General features: G+C 40.4%; 1 non-coding gene across 1 annotated transcript; it reads left to right on the plus strand.

Moving 5' to 3' along the window:
- The first annotated feature begins 18,861 nt into the window (after nucleotides 1–18,861).
- LOC121206927 (small nucleolar RNA R71) lies at nucleotides 18,862–18,968 on the plus strand. Its single transcript, XR_005902098.1, has one exon. It is a non-coding gene; the product is annotated as a small nucleolar RNA R71 (small nucleolar RNA).
- The last annotated feature ends 2,708 nt before the right edge of the window (nucleotides 18,969–21,676 follow it).

Consider the following 21,676-nt stretch of genomic DNA (forward strand, 5'->3'; position numbering starts at 1 on the left):
ATTTTTGGTCAAGCCAATTAGTACAGTTTATTAGTTAAAGTCTCCCCTGTTACAGGGTTTGACTACTCTGACCTTTATGTATTACGACTTAGATATCTTCCTGTAAAGGGCTTCAATACTTATGCCGTTTGTTTCTAAAGAAAATAGACTCGAAAAGGAATCTGTACATATAGGGAATGACTTCTAATTATCTCTGGTTAATTTATAGTGAATTTCTAAAGTAAGAACAGGGGATCCAGAAATCGCTCTAGCCCTGTTTCACGAAAACTTAAACATCCCTTAAAATACGGCTCATATGATCGTTTCGTTTCTTCCATATGAAAATAGACTCATCAAGGTTAGATTACATAATTTATTCGATATTTAATTCCATTCCTACTATTTTTACTGATTTTTCAAATTCACATCACTGCTGCTGTCAGCATCTGTTTTTAAGGTAGACTATACCTATTTCATGATTTTCCATGGATCAACTAGAGTTTTGTCATACATAGCACTAAAATGATCGTGATTAACCATTCCAATGGCTAATCGTTACCAACATTTCCATACCACTCAATGAACAACATACAAAATGATTATAACGCTATGGTCAAAATATATATAAGCCATTTTCGCATGGCTATCCAAATATATACATTACCGAAGGTACTTGACTAACAACAAAAGGGCAGTTCTATACATGCCATTTTTAGAGTTCAACTAAAAGAGTACCAAAAGGGCTTTGATAGTGTGGATGACTTCGACTTTGACACTTCCGAGTCCGATAGCTGATGAACCAAAATCTATAAAACAGAGAATCAAAGAAACGGAATAAGCATTTAATGCTTAGTAAGTTTTGAGTAATGAAATCATGCACAACTGAAGTATAGCATTCATATGACTAAACGAATAGTTTCATATACACATATTCTCAAAATCATACCTACTTCACATTTCCAACCCTTATATTCATACATAAGGTATTAACTTGACTAAAGGTCGGAAGCTTGTTAATCGATTGAGCGAATACTATTTAAAAGGAATCAATTATTCCAATGCATATACAAAACATACCTCATCGTTGGGATTTTACGAGCGTATTAATTGAAATTTTTACAGCAAGATCGCTCATTCCCAAACCAAGTACCTTCGGGATTTAGCCGGATATAGCTACTCGCTCAAATGCCTTCGGGACTTAGCCCGGTTATAGTAACTCGCACAAATGCCTTCGGGACCTAGCCCGGATATAGTAACTCGCACAAATGCCTTCGGGACTTAGCCCGGATATAGTAACTCGCACAAATGCCTTCGGGACTTAGCCCGAAATTAGTCACTAGCACAAATGCCTTCGGGACTTAGCCCGGTTATCATCCGGATATTCATGCACATATCAATAAATCATGACGCATCTATATTTCATTTTCATAACTAGAATTCAAACACAAGTCACTTATCAAGCATTACCATTTTCGGCTACTCGTCACAAGTATAAACTAGTCGCCTCAATATATAATTCAAGTTGAATCATTATATCTCCGTTTATTTGTTATGCTATATGTCATGACTTAATCAAATCATAAACTAAGTTCCATTACTCGAAAACTTACCTCGGATGCTGTCGAACGACTTCAACGGCTATTCAATTACTTTTTCCTTCCCTTTATCGGATTTAGTTCCCCTTTGCTCTTGAGCTTAATTTAACAAATAAATTGATTTAATCATCTTGAACATCGAGAGAAATTCAAGGTACTTAGTCCATATATATATTGGACATTAGAGTCATATGCATGAAATCATGAATCAAATTCAACATATTAGCTAATATTCTCCTTTAGCCGATTATCTAAGTCAAGATAGAATCATCAATATGCTTACCTATAGCCGAATACATGCAACACCAATCTATGTATGCATTCATGTGGTCGAGTATACATATTCCAATATGATATCATTCCCATTTCGTTTAACACTTAACATTTACCACATATCAATTAACCCATTTCTTTACTCATGTGGCCGATTATACTTGGTCATGCATACACATGATTAAGTTATTTAACACCTAACTCACATAGTCATAGTGTAAAAAATCTTAAGGTCCACATATGAATACCCCCAAGTTCCCATGACTTAACCCCTAACCACATTTTTGCCGAGAATTCCTTGAATTTCTAATAGCATACACACATATAATCAATTAACTTAAGCTACCTTTAAACTTTTACTTATCACCTCATGCCAAACCATCAAATGAACTAATTATAATTACATAGGTACTACCAAAGCCGAAACCTATGCATACTGTGACAGCCCAAAATTGACCCTAGCCGGGAAGTGGTTTCGGGACCGCTAAACCGAGTCACCGAAAGGTTTGAATGTGATGTTTATTGTCTAGAATATGTAATCATGAATGTGTAAAAATTTCAAGCTTCGATTTAGTCGATTGCATGTGAATTTAGTCAATAGGACTTATATGAGAAAATTTTAAAATGTGATAGGTCAATGCATGAGGACCTATTAGTGCATGTGGAAGAAAAAGGGGACTTGCATGTCAAATTCCCCCTCCCTAATATGTAGTGGCCGGCCATGCTATAGGTGGAAACATGTCTCCAACATGTTATGCTAGTGATGCATGTTAAGAATAATAAAATAATAAGCATGGTGATTAAATAATGAAAGAAGGGTGATGGAGAAAAAAAAAAAAGTACATGGTCTCACCCCCCCCCTTGTTGCCGTGAATTGAAGAAAGAAAACAAAAAAAAAAAAAAGAGTTCATTCTTGAACATCCTTGGCCGAATAGAGGAAAGAAAGGAAGGGGAAAAAGGCTTGAGAAAAATCGGCTATGGTGGTGGTTAGACTAAGGTATGTTTGATGTTGTCTTTGAGATGCATGCATGTTTTAAATAGCCCATGTTTAAACTTTGAATCTTGTTGATAACATGAGCAATCGGTCATGAGAAAGTGTTCAAGGAAAAGGTTGTTGATGAAAGAAATTAATGTGTTAAGGGATTATATGAAACTTATTCATGTTTATATATGTTATATGCAACGAAAATGGTTGATGATTTTGGAGGTGATTAGCTTGAATCGGCCACGGTATATCCATAAACACGATCTATGCTTGTTATGTTACTCATGGTTAAAACAATTCGGCTAGGACATTCGGCCATGGATGGTTGTATTTCTTTGATGTTGTTTTTGATGCCTTAGGGCATTGAGAGTTGATTATAGATGAGGTGAGCTTCTTGATTTAAAAATTTGATGGATGTTAAGCTAATTGGGCAACCAAAGGTTCAATATTTTTGTTATGAGGTCATATGTGCATTCGGCCATGGTCTTTGCTTGAATATGAGAATTGTAATGTGATTTTCCTAAATTGTCTATGAATTTGGTTGTTGATTTCATGGTAATGGTATATTGAATCCATGAGAATTTAGTAAGGTTGCATTCGGCAACTTACTTGAAATTAAAAATCGATGTCTAAGCTTAGGTGATTTCGATGATGATATATGTGTGTATACATAAGTATATTTAGTTGATTCGGCTTTGGTAGTTGCATGAGATTATTAGCCGAATATACTAACATACATATACATGTGAGATTGGATTGTAAATATTTAGCAAGGTGGTTAAACTAGTTAAATTATTGATATAGCTCAAGGAGCTAAAGGAGGTGAATCGAGCAAAGGCAAAGAAAAGGTTATCGAGTAGCCGAGTTGGAACCGTCTTACCCAACACGAGGTAAGTCATTAAGCATGTAGTTGGTATTATTTCAATGGTCATAATGTTGTGTATTGATGCTGAATGGAAAGAATAAATGTACATATATATATGCATGTACGTATGTGATGATGAAATTGTTGAATGAAATAAATGAGGTGAGATGTAATGAGTTGTTGATCTCGGCACTAAATGTGCGGGATAACCATTTATGACCATGAGATTGGTGCTAAGTGCGCGGGATTAAATTGTACAGCACTAAGTGTGCGATTCTACTTTGTTGCACTAAGTGTGCGAAATGAATATGATGCACTAAGTGTGCGAATTGACCATGCGGCACTAAGTGTGCGGGTTTGACTATGTAGCACTAAGTGTGCGATTTGATTACGTGGCACTAAATGTGCGAGTTGATTATATAGCACTGAGTGTGCGGGCTCAATATACATTCGTGAATCATTATGGACACTATGTGTGCGACACTATTGAGCTGATCGCGGACAGCGGATCGGGTAAGTGTCTTGAGGACATGGCTAATATGTGCTATGCGTATACTTGGTGTTGAGCTCGGTAAGTTGAGCCTATGTGACAACTATACTTGAAGTCACGTACATAAAAATTTATCGTAGGATGGGTGAAAGGCCGTTTTGTGGTTTGATTGTAACGAAAATAAATTGATTTATGAAAATGCTTCAATGTCCTATTGATGAGTATATGAATTGTGAAGGCATGAATTGATATGAAATTGAATCGGTAGGTTGGTGGAACTATGGTATGGTTCGGTATGGATGGAGTAAATTGTCTCATTCCATTTTATTCCTCTTGTGATAATGTTATTGATGTATAGTAGAGCATTGCTTATGACTTACTGAGTTATAAACTCACCCGGTGTTTCCTTGTCACCCATTATAGGTTGCTTGGACTCATCAATCTTTGCGGGGTCGGGCCGTCAACGAAGTCATCACACCAGATAGCTAGTTTTGGTACTTTCTTCTTAGTGTGCTTAGAAGATCATTTTGGCATGTATAAGCTAGTACGTTGTGTTTGAATTATGGCATGTAAACTTTAAGCCATGCGAAAATGGCACGAATGTTCGATTGAGTTGGATCGAGGGTAGGCATGAAATGGACCTAGTTACTTTCGTAACAGATGCTGGCAGCAGCAGTGTCATGAGATTGAAAAATCACTAAAAATAGTAGGAGTGGAATTAATTGATGAATAAATTATGTAATCGAAGCTCGATGAGTCTGTTTTCATGAGGAAGTAACGAAAAGATCATATGGGCAGTATATTAAGAGATAATCAGATTTTAGTGGGACAGGGCCAGAACGGTTTCTGGATTCCCTGCTCCAACTTTGGAAATTCATTATAAATTAACCAGAGATAATTAGGGGTCGTACCATATATGTGCAGATTCCTCTCTGAGTCTAGTTTCCATAGAAACAAACGGCAACAGTATTGAAGCCCCGTGCAGGGAGATATCCCAGTCGTAATGGGCAAAGGTCAGTGTAGTCGACCCCTGCAACTTGGGGAACTTTGACTAATAAACTGTACTAATTGGCCCAACCAAAAATTCTAGAAAAAAATACATAGATGGGCACATGAGTCTAGTTTCTGGGAAAAATTACGAAACTGATTTTCGAGTTACGAAACTCAAGATATGAATTTTAAAACGACTAGTACACAGATTGGGCAGTGTCTGGAAAATAAATTTTGTAAGAGGGTAAAGCCAGTCAACACCTCGTGTTCGACCCCGATGACGGTTTCGGGTTCGGGGTGTTATATTTTATTGGTATCAGAGCTATGGTTTAGTCGGTTCTAGGACTTCCATAGCACGTATGAGTCTAGCTATACATGCCATAATGTTAATGTTTAAAAGGGTGATGACTTCTGACGGTTGAAATGTTTTTGTCTTGATTAGTAAATGGATCCCGGTGAAGAAAGAACCCTAGCGGATGACGTTGAGAGCGTAGCGGCTGCTCCTGCACAAGGGACGCCGCCTGTTGAACCCCAGTCATCTGCGAATAATCAAGGTGAGGGGGCTAAACAAGCCTTCTTTACCATGATGAATGAGTGGGTCGCGCAATATGCCCGAGCCAACCCGGCTGTCCAACAATTCCCAAATTTGAATAACCCACCCCAAGAGCCTGTAAGGCCGTCAGTCGCTGATCCTGTGAGGCTGAGTAAGCTACCTGTAGACTTGATTAGGAAGCGTGGGGCCGAGGAGTTCAAGGCCATAGTAACTGATGATGCCGAAAGGGCCGAGTTCTGGCTTGATAACACCATTCGGGTGTTCGATGAATTGTCATGCACACCCGATGAATGTCTAAAATGTGCTGTATCTTTGTTGCGAGACTCAGCCTACTATTGGTGGAGGACATTGATTTCCATAGTCCCGAACGAGCGAGTAACTTGGGACTTCTTTCAAACGGAATTTCGGAAGAAATTTATTAGCCAACGGTTCATTGACCAGAAGCGTAAGGAGTTCTTGGAACTCAAGCAAGGCCGTATGACTGTATCTGAATACGAACATGAATTCGTAAGACTTAGTAGGTATGCCCGGGAGTGCGTAGCTGATGAGGTTGCTATGTGCAAAAGATTTGAGGAAGGATTGAACGAAGATTTAAAGCTACTAATGGGTATTCTGGAAATAAAGGAATTCGTAACACTAGTCGAACGAGCCTGCAAGGCGGAGGAACTTGGAAAGGAGAAGAGGAAGGCTGAATTTGAAGCTAGAGATTATCGTAAAAGATCGACGGGTAAAGCTCCGTTCTCAGCTGTGAAGAAGTTCAGGGAGGACATTAGTAAGTCGAGGGCGACTACGGGAATTTCCATCAGGGCAAGACCATCGATGGGCTCCCGAGCTACTTCGGTAGCTAGTGTGGGCAATAATCGGCACGAGAAACCTGAATGTCCCCAATGTGGAAGACGACACCTAGGTGAATGTTGGGGCAAGTCTACTAACAGGGCCTGTTACGGATGCGGTTCGAAGGACCACTTCATTAGAGATTGCACGGAGCTGGATGAGAAGAATAAGATTCAAGGTGCAAGACCTAGTGGAGTGACATCTAGAGGTAGACCACCGAGAATTTTTGGAGGCAGGGGTGGTAGTCAGAGGGGGGCTTCTGATACGGCCGATCGCGCCGAGAACCGTGCTCCTGCTAGAGCATATGCCATTCGCGCACGAGAGGAGGCATCCTCCCCCGACGTCATCACTGGTACCTTCACTCTCTTTGATACTAATGTGATTGCATTGATTGACCCTGGTTCTACTCATTCATATGTATGCGAAACCTTAGCAACCAGTAAGACTCTACCTGTTGAGTCTACTGAGCTCGTAATTCGAGTATCAAACCCTTTGGGTCAATGCGTACTTGTTGATAAAGTGTGTAAGAGATGCCCTCTATTAATCCGAGAATCCTGTTTTCCGGCTGATTTGATGCTTTTGCCGTTCGACGAGTTTGATGTTATTCTTGGTTTGGATTGGTTAACCGCGCATGATGCGGTTGTGAATTGCAAAAGCAAGACTATCGATTTGAGGTGCGCAAATAACGAAATAATCCGAGTTGAGTCTGCGGACTTAAGGGGGTTGCCAGCTGTAATATCAGCAATGTTGGCCCAGAAATATGTAAGGAAAGGGTGCGAAGCATACCTCGCGTATGTACTTGATGACAAGGAGTTAGAAAAGAAACCCGAATCGGTGCCGGTGGTTTGTGAATACCCGGATGTTTTTCCTGAAGAGTTACCGGGTTTGCCACCTGTTCGGGAAGTAGAGTTTGGAATTGAGCTTGTACCTGGAACTACGCCAATTTCGATCGCTCCGTATCGTATGGCACTAACTGAGTTAAAAGAGTTGAAAGCTCAGTTGCAAGAATTGACGGATAGAGGTTTCGCTCGACCGAGTTTCTCGCCTTGGGGTGCACCAGTATTGTTCGTGAAAAAGAAGGACGGAACCCTGAGGTTGTGCATTGACTATCGTCAACTGAATAAAGTGACGATAAAGAATAAGTATCCGTTACCGCGTATAGATGATCTGTTCGATCAATTAAAGGGAGCATCGGTGTTTTCAAAGATAGATTTGAGATCGGGTTATTATCAGTTACGGATTCGAGATTCGGACGTACCCAAAACTGCTTTCAGAACGAGGTACGGTCACTATGAGTTCTTAGTGATGCCGTTTGGGCTCACTAATGCCCCTGCGGTGTTTATGGATTTGATGAATCGGATCTTTAGGCCGTACTTGGATCGGTTCGTAGTTGTGTTTATTGATGACATCTTGGTCTATTCAAGAGATGAGGCCGAACATGCTGAGCATCTGAGGCTAGTGATGCAAATTTTGCGGGATAAGCAGTTATATGCTAAGTTCAGTAAGTGTGAGTTCTGGCTAAGAGAGGTTAGCTTCTTGGGTCATGTGGTATCCGCATCGGGTATTCGGGTTGACCCGAGCAAAATTTCAGCCATACTTAACTGGAAGCCTCCGAGAAACGTTACCGAAGTCCGGAGCTTTCTAGGGCTCGCCGGTTATTACCGACGATTTGTCAAAGGTTTCTCGATGATAGCCACACCAATGACGAAGCTACTTCAGAAGGATGTTAAGTTCGAATGGACGGAGAAATGTCAGAAAAGCTTCGATCAACTGAAAACTCATCTGACTAAAGCTCCAATTTTGGTGCAACCCGAATCGGGTAAAGAGTTTGTCGTTTATAGTGACGCATCCCTACTCGGGTTGGGTTGTGTATTGATGCAAGAAGGTCGAGTTGTGGCCTATGCGTCGAGACAATTGAAGCCACACGAGAGAAATTATCCGACCCATGATCTCGAACTAGCCGCCATTGTGTTTGCATTGAAAATATGGCGACATTATTTGTTTGGTGAGAAGTGCCATGTGTTTTCGGATCACAAAAGTCTCAAATATTTGATGACTCAACGGGACTTGAATCTGCGACAAAGACGTTGGCTTGAATTGTTGAAGGATTATGAGCTTGTCATTGATTACCACCCGGGAAAGGCTAATGTGGTTGCGGACGCCTTAAGCCGGAAATCACTGTTTGCTTTGCGAGCGATGAATGTACACTTGTCTGTTCTACCTGACAATGTGTTAGTAGCTGAATTAAAAGCCAAACCATTATTGACTCATCAAATTCATGAAGCTCAGAAAGTCGATGATGAATTAGTTGCAAAACGAGCTGAGTGTGTTCCAAACAAGGAATCGGAGTTTCAGATTGATGATGATGGTTGTTTGAGGTTTAGAAGTCGTTTGTGCGTTCCAAGGAATTCGGAACTCATTCCGATGATCCTGAACGAAGCCCATTGTAGCCGAATGTCAATTCACCCGGGGAGCACGAAAATGTACAACGACTTGAAACGTCGATTTTGGTGGCATGGTATGAAGCGAGACATCTCCGACTTTGTTTCGAGATGTTTAATATGTCAGCAAGTGAAAGCGGAACATCAAGTGCCTTCAGGGTTACTTCAGCCGATCATGATACCCGAGTGGAAATGGGACCGAGTCACAATGGACTTTGTGTCCGGACTGCCATTGTCCGCAAGTAAGAAGGATGCGATTTGGGTTGTTGTTGATAGGCTGACTAAGTCGGCTCACTTTATCCCCGTGCGTACGGATTTCTCATTGGATAAACTAGCCGAGTTGTATGTTTCTCAGATTGTGAGATTACATGGAGTACCTATTTCTATCGTGTCGGATAGAGATCCGAGATTCACCTCGCGATTTTGGAAGAAATTGCAAGAAGCTTTGGGTACCCAGCTGCATTTTAGCACCGCTTTTCATCCCCAAACCGATGGTCAATCCGAGCGGATAATTCAGATACTCGAGGATATGCTGAGATGCTGCATCCTTGAGTTTAGTGGTTCATGGGAACGGTATGTACCTTTGATTGAATTCGCTTACAACAATAGTTTTCAATCAAGTATTAAGATGGCACCTTACGAGGCTTTGTACGGTCGTAAATGCCGTACACCATTGTTTTGGACCGAGCTTGGTGAAAGTAAAATTTTCGGAGTTGATTTGATTAAAGATGCTGAACAGAAAGTAAAAGTAATCCGTGAAAGTTTGAAGGCAGCCACAGATCGTCAGAAATCGTATGCGGATCTGAAACGGAAGGACATTGAATATCAGGTGGGAGATAAAGTGTTCCTTAAAGTTTCGCCTTGGAAAAAGGTACTTAGGTTTGGCCGTAAGGGCAAGTTGAGCCCGAGATTCATTGGGCCGTACGAAATCTCCGAACGAGTGGGGCCAGTTGCGTATAGATTGATTTTGCCCCCTGAGCTTGAAAAGATTCACGATGTCTTTCATGTTTCGATGCTTCGACGCTATCGATCTGATCCGTCGCATATAATTAGCCCATCAGAGGTTGAAATTCAAGCCGATATGAGTTATGAAGAAGAACCGATACGTATCCTAGCTCGTGAGGTGAAAGAGTTGCGAAACAAAAGGGTTCCGTTGGTTAAGGTGTTGTGGCTCAAACACGGGATCGAGGAAGCAACCTGGGAACCCGAGAGCTCGATGAAGGAACGATATCCAAACCTATTTACTGGTAAGATTTTCGAGGACGAAAATTTCTTAAGTGAGGGAGAGTTGTGACAGCCCAAAATTGACCCTAGCCGGGAAGTGGTTTCGGGACCGCTAAACCGAGTCACCGAAAGGTTTGAATGTGATGTTTATTGTCTAGAATATGTAATCATGAATGTGTAAAAATTTCAAGCTTCGATTTAGTCGATTGCATGTGAATTTAGTCAATAGGACTTATATGAGAAAATTTTAAAATGTGATAGGTCAATGCATGAGGACCTATTAGTGCATGTGGAAGAAAAAGGGGACTTGCATGTCAAATTCCCCCTCCCTAATATGTAGTGGCCGGCCATGCTATAGGTGGAAACATGTCTCCAACATGTTATGCTAGTGATGCATGTTAAGAATAATAAAATAATAAGCATGGTGATTAAATAATGAAAGAAGGGTGATGGAGAAAAAAAAAAAAAGTACATGGTCTCACCCCCCCCCTTGTTGCCGTGAATTGAAGAAAGAAAACAAAAAAAAAAAAAAGAGTTCATTCTTGAACATCCTTGGCCGAATAGAGGAAAGAAAGGAAGGGGAAAAAGGCTTGAGAAAAATCGGCTATGGTGGTGGTTAGACTAAGGTATGTTTGATGTTGTCTTTGAGATGCATGCATGTTTTAAATAGCCCATGTTTAAACTTTGAATCTTGTTGATAACATGAGCAATCGGTCATGAGAAAGTGTTCAAGGAAAAGGTTGTTGATGAAAGAAATTAATGTGTTAAGGGATTATATGAAACTTATTCATGTTTATATATGTTATATGCAACGAAAATGGTTGATGATTTTGGAGGTGATTAGCTTGAATCGGCCACGGTATATCCATAAACACGATCTATGCTTGTTATGTTACTCATGGTTAAAACAATTCGGCTAGGACATTCGGCCATGGATGGTTGTATTTCTTTGATGTTGTTTTTGATGCCTTAGGGCATTGAGAGTTGATTATAGATGAGGTGAGCTTCTTGATTTAAAAATTTGATGGATGTTAAGCTAATTGGGCAACCAAAGGTTCAATATTTTTGTTATGAGGTCATATGTGCATTCGGCCATGGTCTTTGCTTGAATATGAGAATTGTAATGTGATTTTCCTAAATTGTCTATGAATTTGGTTGTTGATTTCATGGTAATGGTATATTGAATCCATGAGAATTTAGTAAGGTTGCATTCGGCAACTTACTTGAAATTAAAAATCGATGTCTAAGCTTAGGTGATTTCGATGATGATATATGTGTGTATACATAAGTATATTTAGTTGATTCGGCTTTGGTAGTTGCATGAGATTATTAGCCGAATATACTAACATACATATACATGTGAGATTGGATTGTAAATATTTAGCAAGGTGGTTAAACTAGTTAAATTATTGATATAGCTCAAGGAGCTAAAGGAGGTGAATCGAGCAAAGGCAAAGAAAAGGTTATCGAGTAGCCGAGTTGGAACCGTCTTACCCAACACGAGGTAAGTCATTAAGCATGTAGTTGGTATTATTTCAATGGTCATAATGTTGTGTATTGATGCTGAATGGAAAGAATAAATGTACATATATATATGCATGTACGTATGTGATGATGAAATTGTTGAATGAAATAAATGAGGTGAGATGTAATGAGTTGTTGATCTCGGCACTAAATGTGCGGGATAACCATTTATGACCATGAGATTGGTGCTAAGTGCGCGGGATTAAATTGTACAGCACTAAGTGTGCGATTCTACTTTGTTGCACTAAGTGTGCGAAATGAATATGATGCACTAAGTGTGCGAATTGACCATGCGGCACTAAGTGTGCGGGTTTGACTATGTAGCACTAAGTGTGCGATTTGATTACGTGGCACTAAATGTGCGAGTTGATTATATAGCACTGAGTGTGCGGGCTCAATATACATTCGTGAATCATTATGGACACTATGTGTGCGACACTATTGAGCTGATCGCGGACAGCGGATCGGGTAAGTGTCTTGAGGACATGGCTAATATGTGCTATGCGTATACTTGGTGTTGAGCTCGGTAAGTTGAACCTATGTGACAACTATACTTGAAGTCACGTACATAAAAATTTATCGTAGGATGGGTGAAAGGCCGTTTTGTGGTTTGATTGTAACGAAAATAAATTGATTTATGAAAATGCTTCAATGTCCTATTGATGAGTATATGAATTGTGAAGGCATGAATTGATATGAAATTGAATCGGTAGGTTGGTGGAACTATGGTATGGTTCGGTATGGATGGAGTAAATTGTCTCATTCCATTTTATTCCTCTTGTGATAATGTTATTGATGTATAGTAGAGCATTGCTTATGACTTACTGAGTTATAAACTCACCCGGTGTTTCCTTGTCACCCATTATAGGTTGCTTGGACTCATCAATCTTTGCGGGGTCGGGCCGTCAACGAAGTCATCACACCAGATAGCTAGTTTTGGTACTTTCTTCTTAGTGTGCTTAGAAGATCATTTTGGCATGTATAAGCTAGTACGTTGTGTTTGAATTATGGCATGTAAACTTTAAGCCATGCGAAAATGGCACGAATGTTCGATTGAGTTGGATCGAGGGTAGGCATGAAATGGACCTAGTTACTTTCGTAACAGATGCTGGCAGCAGCAGTGTCATGAGATTGAAAAATCACTAAAAATAGTAGGAGTGGAATTAATTGATGAATAAATTATGTAATCGAAGCTCGATGAGTCTGTTTTCATGAGGAAGTAACGAAAAGATCATATGGGCAGTATATTAAGAGATAATCAGATTTTAGTGGGACAGGGCCAGAACGGTTTCTGGATTCCCTGCTCCAACTTTGGAAATTCATTATAAATTAACCAGAGATAATTAGGGGTCGTACCATATATGTGCAGATTCCTCTCTGAGTCTAGTTTCCATAGAAACAAACGGCAACAGTATTGAAGCCCCGTGCAGGGAGATATCCCAGTCGTAATGGGCAAAGGTCAGTGTAGTCGACCCCTGCAACTTGGGGAACTTTGACTAATAAACTGTACTAATTGGCCCAACCAAAAATTCTAGAAAAAAATACATAGATGGGCACATGAGTCTAGTTTCTGGGAAAAATTACGAAACTGATTTTCGAGTTACGAAACTCAAGATATGAATTTTAAAACGACTAGTACACAGATTGGGCAGTGTCTGGAAAATAAATTTTGTAAGAGGGTAAAGCCAGTCAACACCTCGTGTTCGACCCCGATGACGGTTTCGGGTTCGGGGTGTTATACAAAAAATGGTGAACATAGTGAGGTAACAGTATTAAATTTAATCTCGATAAAAAAAAGTAAATTAAGTAAGAGGATTTCAACAATAATAGGTTAATGGGTTAATGATGAAAGTTAATTAATAAAAAAGGTAAGTAGGCTCAGAGGGGGTTCACTAAGGGTTTAATTATGTGGGAAGGCTTTTTATGGAGTAAATGGGTTGAATCCTAATTGCCTTTATCATCTTAGTGTATCAAATCATACGTGTGATCTCGACATGTATAATCGAAGCAAGTTCTAGAATAACAGTTTAATGTTGACACACTCAAACCACAAAAGAAGTAAGCAAGAAAGAAAGCTATATGCTCAAAAGGCTCAAAAATCTCACCAAAAATTTGGGTTTTTGATATCATTCCTGTATACTTAAGATTTCAAGATAGTACCTCAATTTAGGAAAAACAGTCTAAAAAATTTTATTTCTCAAAATATCAACTTATCATGCTCGATTCTTTAAGGTCCTATAATCAAATAATCCTGCATAATTCCCTTGGTCTAATTCATGACATATCAACAATAATTATAGATCAATCAGAATTCATTGTATCAATATTATGAGAAAATCACTTAAGCACAAGACCAAATTCAGGGATTTGAGAATAATGTAAAAAGTTAGGTTTCATGTTCAGCCCCCACACTTAAGATGTACATTGCCCTCAATGTACAAAGATAGATTATTCAAAATAAAGAAAATCATAAGAGGAAAGGAGGTGAAACTCCCTATTATATGGATGCGAAGCTTGATTCTGAGGCTGGAGTGTTTGAGGAAAGTAGTAGCTGCTATTGTTCTTGGCTAGATGAAGAAATTGGGTTGTTGAACATGGCACTCGTGAGGTATTATTTCCCATTTGTTTCCTTATTCCGTAAAATATTCCTAGCAGCTTTGCTTGAAAGTCTGTAGAATCATGAAGAGCTTATTAAGAGTTGGTGTGGAAGAGAGCGTAGTGGGATTACTTGTTAGAAATACCAGAAAATGAAAAAAAATTACTAATATAGATATGTCTTTCAAATTAAAATAATAAAATTGAAATGAAAATAAAAATAAAATAAAATAAAATAAAATAAAATAAAAATAAGAATAAAAAGATAGAAGGATTCAATGATCCTCGTCAGTGGGGCCCTCAGGTGGTGGCGCTGGAGTGGCGATGTGAAAGTGCTGGCACAGCTGCTGCATCATGGCCTGCATATCGTCCATCTGTCGGTCCCGTTGTCGATCTCGCTCGTGAATCATCTCGAACTGTATAGTGCAATACTGCTCAAAGTGGGTGAGTCGATCAGAAAGGTGTGCCATTGAAGCATTCACATGAACTGGTCGTTCCCTAGGTGGCGTGGTGGAAGGCTCCTTATGCTGTGGTGGAACATCATTAGGAATGTCCTCAAGATCCTCCTCGTCAATGGCATGAGAGAGACGGTACTGAGGAGGATCGGTCCCACGTTGGCGCTCGATCATCCTCATGTGTAACATAGTCGTGATGCCCTGTGGAGACATCTGACCTATCAGTGTAAGCATTGATGACTAGGCCACGGTGTTGAGGAGACCAAAGTGTCTGACAAGGCGCGTCACGTAGGGGCCGATGGAGATCACTCACTTTCTATGCCGCTCAGTCTGATGGCGAATGGCGAAAGCAATGAAGTATGCCAAGCCAGTCACGTGTGCATTCGCCATGCACCATAAATAGTAGGCGTCATAGGTGTTGACGACGCCGGTGCACTCTCTCCTCCCGGTCAATATGTATACCAATATGGCATGGAGATAGCATAAGGAAGGAGCGAGAGCTGAGGCTTTTGAGCGGCTGGGGTCGTAGGTGGAAGAGAGTGGTGCCAAAGCTTTCCAGCACAAGGAGAGAAAAATGTGGATATTTTATGGTAGTGCATTCATGTCTTCCTCCTCCATAAACTCATCGGTGTAAAGTCCCAGAGCGACTCCAAACTCTGGGACACTCATCGCGCGAACTAGACCGCCTAATTGGAAGTGAATGGTGCCTGGGTTGTCATTGTTCGTCATCACCACCTGTAAATGAAAAGTAGAGCATAATTCTAAAGTTAGCTCTAAATAAGTGGGCTCGGTAATAGTAAAAAACCGTTCCCATGGGTCTGTGGACAGGAGGGCGCGGATGGCATCAGCTAGCTGAACTTGCTCTACGACAGCCCAGTCAATGTAACGACCTGTATTGAGGGGTCGTGTGCATAGTATCTGAAATAGCTCCTCTTGCGAAGCTTGCGAAAATTTAAGGAACGGGTGCCGAACTTCAGTTGTAGCATGTACCGAGGAAGAACCTGGTCCCCTATGTCTCTTTGAGGATAGGACCGCAGCCTTCTTGCCTCTTGATGATGACATAATGTTCCTGAAAATACATGAGCATTGATAGAATCCAAGATACATCAGTAGTTAAGCAAGAGGCCTAAAATTAGTATATGCTATTTAGTAGCTTAAACAATTCAAATATAGAAAATTCTAAAGCAAATTCCTAACTTGTCTAAAACATATTTGTAATAGTAATAATATCTATGTAAAGCATGTAGAATACTAATTTAGCAACACAAATTGGAAAAATTAGGTTGAGAAAGTGAACCAAAGGCTGCTATAGGGCAGTGCACGGGTGTGTTGGTGGCGAGCATGGGCGTGTGACACTGGGATATAGTCATGTGAAGGAAAAATGGAGGGTATAGAGAGGGGAAAGTCGGGATTAATTCAAGGGGAGTGGATTTCAGGGTGGTTTAGGGGTTGGGGAAGTGAGAATCTGGGGAATGGTGGCCGGAGTAGGGATTAGGGAATGGGGAAGGGTAGATTTCGGCTAGGGTTTTAAAAAGGGGAAGAAGATAAACAGTGGTTTGCTTATATAGAGGAGGTTCACACGGCCTAGGGCCACACCCATGTACTTAGAGGGTGAGCCCGTGTTTTTCTAATTTTGCGAGTTAGGTCGTGCCCGACTACCATCCCACGCCTGTGTGTCTTGGGCGTGTGTCGAACATGGCCATGTCGCACGGCTGTGCCTAGCTTTGTTCACTTCTCCCTCGCCCGTGTGTTATGGTAGCACACCCTTGTATTGTTGTACACGGCTGAACGACACGGGCGTGTCTCACGCCCGTGTCGAAGAAACAGAATCGAGCCTTGTCCCTGGCACGCCTGTGGTTTTCCATTCCCACGCCTGTGGTCTCCTATCAAGTTCACCCACGGCCATGTCTCACGGTCATGGGGATTTATCGCACCCCGTGTTTTGGGGAAATCATGTCTTGCTTCCCCACGACCGTATCACACGGCCGTATCTCTTCCCCTATTTGGCCACGGCTTTAGGCACACCCGTGTGCCTAGCCGTGTATGCTGAAAAACTTTACAATTCAAAGATTAAGTTAATGATTCAAAGTGTTAGAAATCAAAAATAAAGAAATCAAAATATGTTGGTGCTCGGGTTGCTTCCCGAGAAGCGCTTATTTATAGTCTATGCTCGACTTACCTCTCCGTTGAATGATCTTGGTGGTTTGAGGAGTTCATACTCCTCATTCCTGCTATTAGCCTTGACAAAATAAGGTTTGAGATGGGTATTGTTTACCTTAAAAGTGTCGAACTTCGTGTGACTTACCTCAATCGTGCCGAATGGGAAAATACTGAGTACCGTAAGAGGGATTTTTTCATTTGGTGTGGTAGTGACAATGTGGGGATCTGCGGCATCTAGTAAGACTTTATCGCCAACCTTAAGTTGATTAGGAGAGGTATCGGGCTTGTTTCGGCATAGTTTGTGTTTATCATGTGTTCTCAGTTTGTGTGCTCGCCATTCATCTAGCTCCTCTATTTGAAGCCTTCGTTTCTCATGGATGTTTTTGTTCGCTACTTGATAATAGTGCACTGTCTCCGTTATCTTGGTTCGAGGAGGTTCCTGCAAGGACGATTGAATATTAATTTTATCACCAACAAGTTTCATAGCGTTATCTTGAGTCTTAGAATTTTTGACTGAATCGCGTGCTTGGAGTGTTACTGCGTCGTCTCCTGTGCGAAGTGCTAGCTCTCCTATGCCTACATTAATAATGGTTCTGGCAGTTGCTAAAAAGGGTCATCCTAAAATTAAAGGTACCTCGTTATCTTCATCTATATCTAAGACGACAAAGTCTACTAGGTAAATAAATTTATCAATTTTAACGAGAACATCTTCAATAATACCTTTAGGAAATCTAACTGTTTTGTCAGTCAATTGTATGCTCATCCTAGTCTGTTTGGGTTTACCAAGACCTAGTCGTTTAAACATTTTATACGGCATAACATTTATACTTGCCCCTAGATCAACTAAAATACTATTCACAGATAAACTACCAATTAAGCAAGGAATTGTAAAACTCCTTGGATCTTTCAATTTGTTAGGTAGCTTATTCTTTAGAATAGCTAAGCAGACTGCATTGAGTTCCACATGCGATGTAGTGTCTAATTTTCTTTTATTACTTAGAAGTCCCTTTAAGAATTTTGCTGAGTTGGGCATCTGGGACAGAGCTTCAATAAAGGGTAAGTTAATATGTAATTTCTTTAAGAGTTTGACAAACTTACCGAATTGTTCTTCTATTCTGTCTTTCATCATTGCTTTAGGATATGGCACGCGAGGTTCATAATTCGTACTTACTTGTTTAGGATCATCATCGTTTACCTCTTCTCGACCTTTGTTCATCGCGTTGTCTTGCTATAATTCTGGCTCCGGTGCAATGAATCTTTCCTTATTTTGAGTACTAATTGCATTGAGGTGTTCCCTCGGATTAGGTTCAGTATTACTTGGTAAGCTACCTTCTGGTCGTTCGGAGACTAGTTTGGATAGTTGGCCTATCTGAATTTCGAGTCCTTGGATCGGTGCTTGTTGATTCTTAAGTGCTGTCTCGGTATTTTGGAAACGGGTTTCTGACACCGAGATGAATTTAGAAAGCATCTCTTCAAGGTTTGGTTTCTTCTCTTGTTGATAAGGTGGCTGTTGAAAACTCTGAGGATTTTGTGGCTTTTGATTCCATTAACCACCCCAGGAGAAATTTGGGTGGTTCTTCCAACCTCCGCCACTTGAGTCACACCTCATTACTGGATGTACCTGTATAGAACCAAGTAAACCGTCAATCTTTTTATTGAGAAGTTCTACCTGATTAGAGAGCATGGTGACTGGATCGATGTTATAAACGCCAACTATTTTCGTTGGCTTTGTCCTCATAACTTGCCACTGATAGTTATTCAGTGACATCTCCTCTATAAATTCATAGGCATCTTCCTGTGTTTTATTGTTGATGGTTCCACCAACAACTGCGTCAACCATTTGTCGAGTCGAGGGATTCACACCATTGTAGAATGTTTGTACTTGAAGCCAAAGCGGTAACCCATGGTGAGAGCACCTTCTTAGTAAGTTCTTGTATCTCTCTCATGCATTGTAAAATGTTTCTAAATCCATCTGCACAAAAGAAGAGATATCATTACGTAATTTAGCCGTTTTAGCGGGCAGAAAATATTTTAGTAAAAATTTCTCAGTCATTTGTTCCCAAGTAGTGATAGACCCTCGTGGTAACGAGTTCAACCACTGTTTAGCTTTGTTTCTCAATGAAAAGGGAAATAACCGAAGATGTATGGCATCATCAGAAACGCCATTGATTTTAAATGTATCACAAAATTCCAGAAAGTTCGCTAAATGAGCGTTGGGATCTTCATCCTGCAAACCATCAAACTGAACAAACTGCTGTATCATTTGAATAGTGTTAGGTTTTAATTCAAAAGTATTTGCAGCTACAGCAGGTCTAACTATGCTAGATTCAGTTCCTGTTAAAGAAGGTTTAGCATAATCATACATAGTACGTGGAACAGGATTTTGATTAGCCGCAATTGCGGGAGGTTGCTGATTGCCTTGGTTTTTAGTCATCTCGTCGGTTGGGGGTCGAGTATCGTCTTCTCGCTCGTTCTCCGTGTGTAAGCTGCGCCTTATTTCTCTTTGATTTTTGCGAATTGTACAATCGATTTCTTCATCAAAAAGTAATGGTCCCGACGGGTTTCTTCTAGTCATAAACTATAAAAACCTACCAAGAGAGAGAAAAAGTAAATTAATAAATAATAAAATAAAATAAATTTGCAAGAAAAATAAATGGCTAAAGTAATAAAAATTTAGTGTTCCTAATATTTCAGTTCCCCAGCAACGGCACCAAAAACTTGATCGCGTGATTCATAACAAGTAATAAATATTTATAATAAAGATCAAACCTAGACTAACTATTATCACGACGAAAAGGCAAGCACACCTATCGAACAATAGTATAGTAATGGCAAGACCGGGATATCGTACCCAAGGGAACTAAAAGTACTAGTAATAACTATCTTTTTATTATCTAGCCTAAGAAGAAAAGAGTTTGTTGATTAAACTAATTATCTAAACTAATTAACTAATTTAATTAAAGCAAAGAGAAAATTTGGAAAAAGCCTTGAAGAAAAGCAATTGATTAAGACGACACCCAATGAGGAATCCACCTAGATTTCACTTGTTATCTGACTCTGAACCAGACGATTTATTCACTTGACTTGATCCGTGAGATTCCCTAACCTATGTTATTATCCCTTTCCAGACTAATAACGTCTAACCCTCAGTTGAATTAATCGAAATTTCTTTCTTAATTAAAACCCCTAGGGAAGCAGTAAATCACTCTATGGACTCTCATATTAGGTTTCACCCTAATCCGACAAAATCTCGTAACCCTATTTCTAGGCGTTTGATCAGCTCCGCTTAATTATGCCAAATCTACTCTTAGGCAGGGTTTATTCCTCCTCTACATAAGCACATCAAATCATGAATCAATACCCAGAATATTAACTCAAGCATTAAGAACACATAATTAAGAACAAATCAAGTATTTATCATACAGTTCAGATCATAATAACAAGATCCATCATAGGTTTTATCCCCCTTAGGTATCTAAGGGGTTTAGTTCAGAATAAAATAAAAGTACATCTCAAAAGTATAAAAATAACAAAACATGAAGAAAACTCTAAAACCTCTGAAGGAATTCTGAGAGAGATCTTCAGTCTTAGAGTAGCTCTGGCTTTTGGGATGGATCGTCTGGCTTCCTTCAAGTAATTCTTGGCGTGTGGTTCTGTATTCCAAAAAAGTTCTCGAAGAGGCCCCCTAATTAGGTCACACTTAGGGTGTTTATATAGGCTTTGGATTAGCTTTCTTCCTCCCTAAGTACCCTTTTCCGTGTAAAATACAACTCTTTGAAAAAGGGACACGCCCGTGTGCCACGCCTGTGTGACGTGTTTTCCATACCGTGTTCGATCTGTTAAATTGCACACGGTAGTGTGGGTCAATTGCCAGTCTGTGTGAATCGTGAGAGCCTTGGTCGACACCCTCGAAGGACACGGGCGTGTGAGTAGCCCGTGTGGCAAGGCTTAGGCCGTGTGATCTTCTCGATTTGCTCCATTTTTTCCCTTTTTAGCTCATTTTTGGCTCCTTTTGACTCTTGGTGCTCTCTTGAGTACAAAACATGAAATAACAGGATTAAGAGCACCAAAATCCACAAATCTAGTAGTAAACATCCATAAATATGCTAAGTATTTGGGGTAAAACTGTGTATAATTTGGTGTTTATCAGCCTTCTCCACCAACTCCGAGAAAACTTGCTCTCTTTGTGGAGCTATCAGTACCCTGAGGCTATCTCTAAGTCCATCTTCAAACCTTACGCAACGTTCATACTCTGTTGCCACCATTACTCTCGCATACCTACTAAGGCGTAAAAACTCCACCTCATACTCCGCCACCAATTTGTTTCCTTGGGTCAGGTTCAGGAACTCCTTCCTTCTAGCATCAACATAGCTTGCACCCACATACTTCCCTTGGAAAGCAGCTTTGAAGAACTCCCAAGTGACCCATTCCGGTTGGGTGCCCTCCTTCACTGTCAACCACCACTGGTAGGCTTCTTCCCTTAATAGTGACACAACTCCTTTCAGCTTTTGTTCCAGTGAGTAGTCCAAATCCTCCATTATCCTTTCAGTGGCCTCCAGTGACCTTTTCCAAAATCCTCAGCATTGCTTGGGACAATGCATCTTCTCTCGCAGCCCGATCATATTGTCCATTCCCAGCCACAGGTGAGGCCGGAGCTTCTTCTACTCCAACATCGGGCATATGGCCTGATGCCGATGATTTAGCACTAACACT

The sequence above is a fragment of the Gossypium hirsutum genome, chromosome A09, assembly GCF_007990345.1.
Source record: "Gossypium hirsutum isolate 1008001.06 chromosome A09, Gossypium_hirsutum_v2.1, whole genome shotgun sequence".
Lineage (NCBI taxonomy): Eukaryota > Viridiplantae > Streptophyta > Magnoliopsida > Malvales > Malvaceae > Gossypium > Gossypium hirsutum.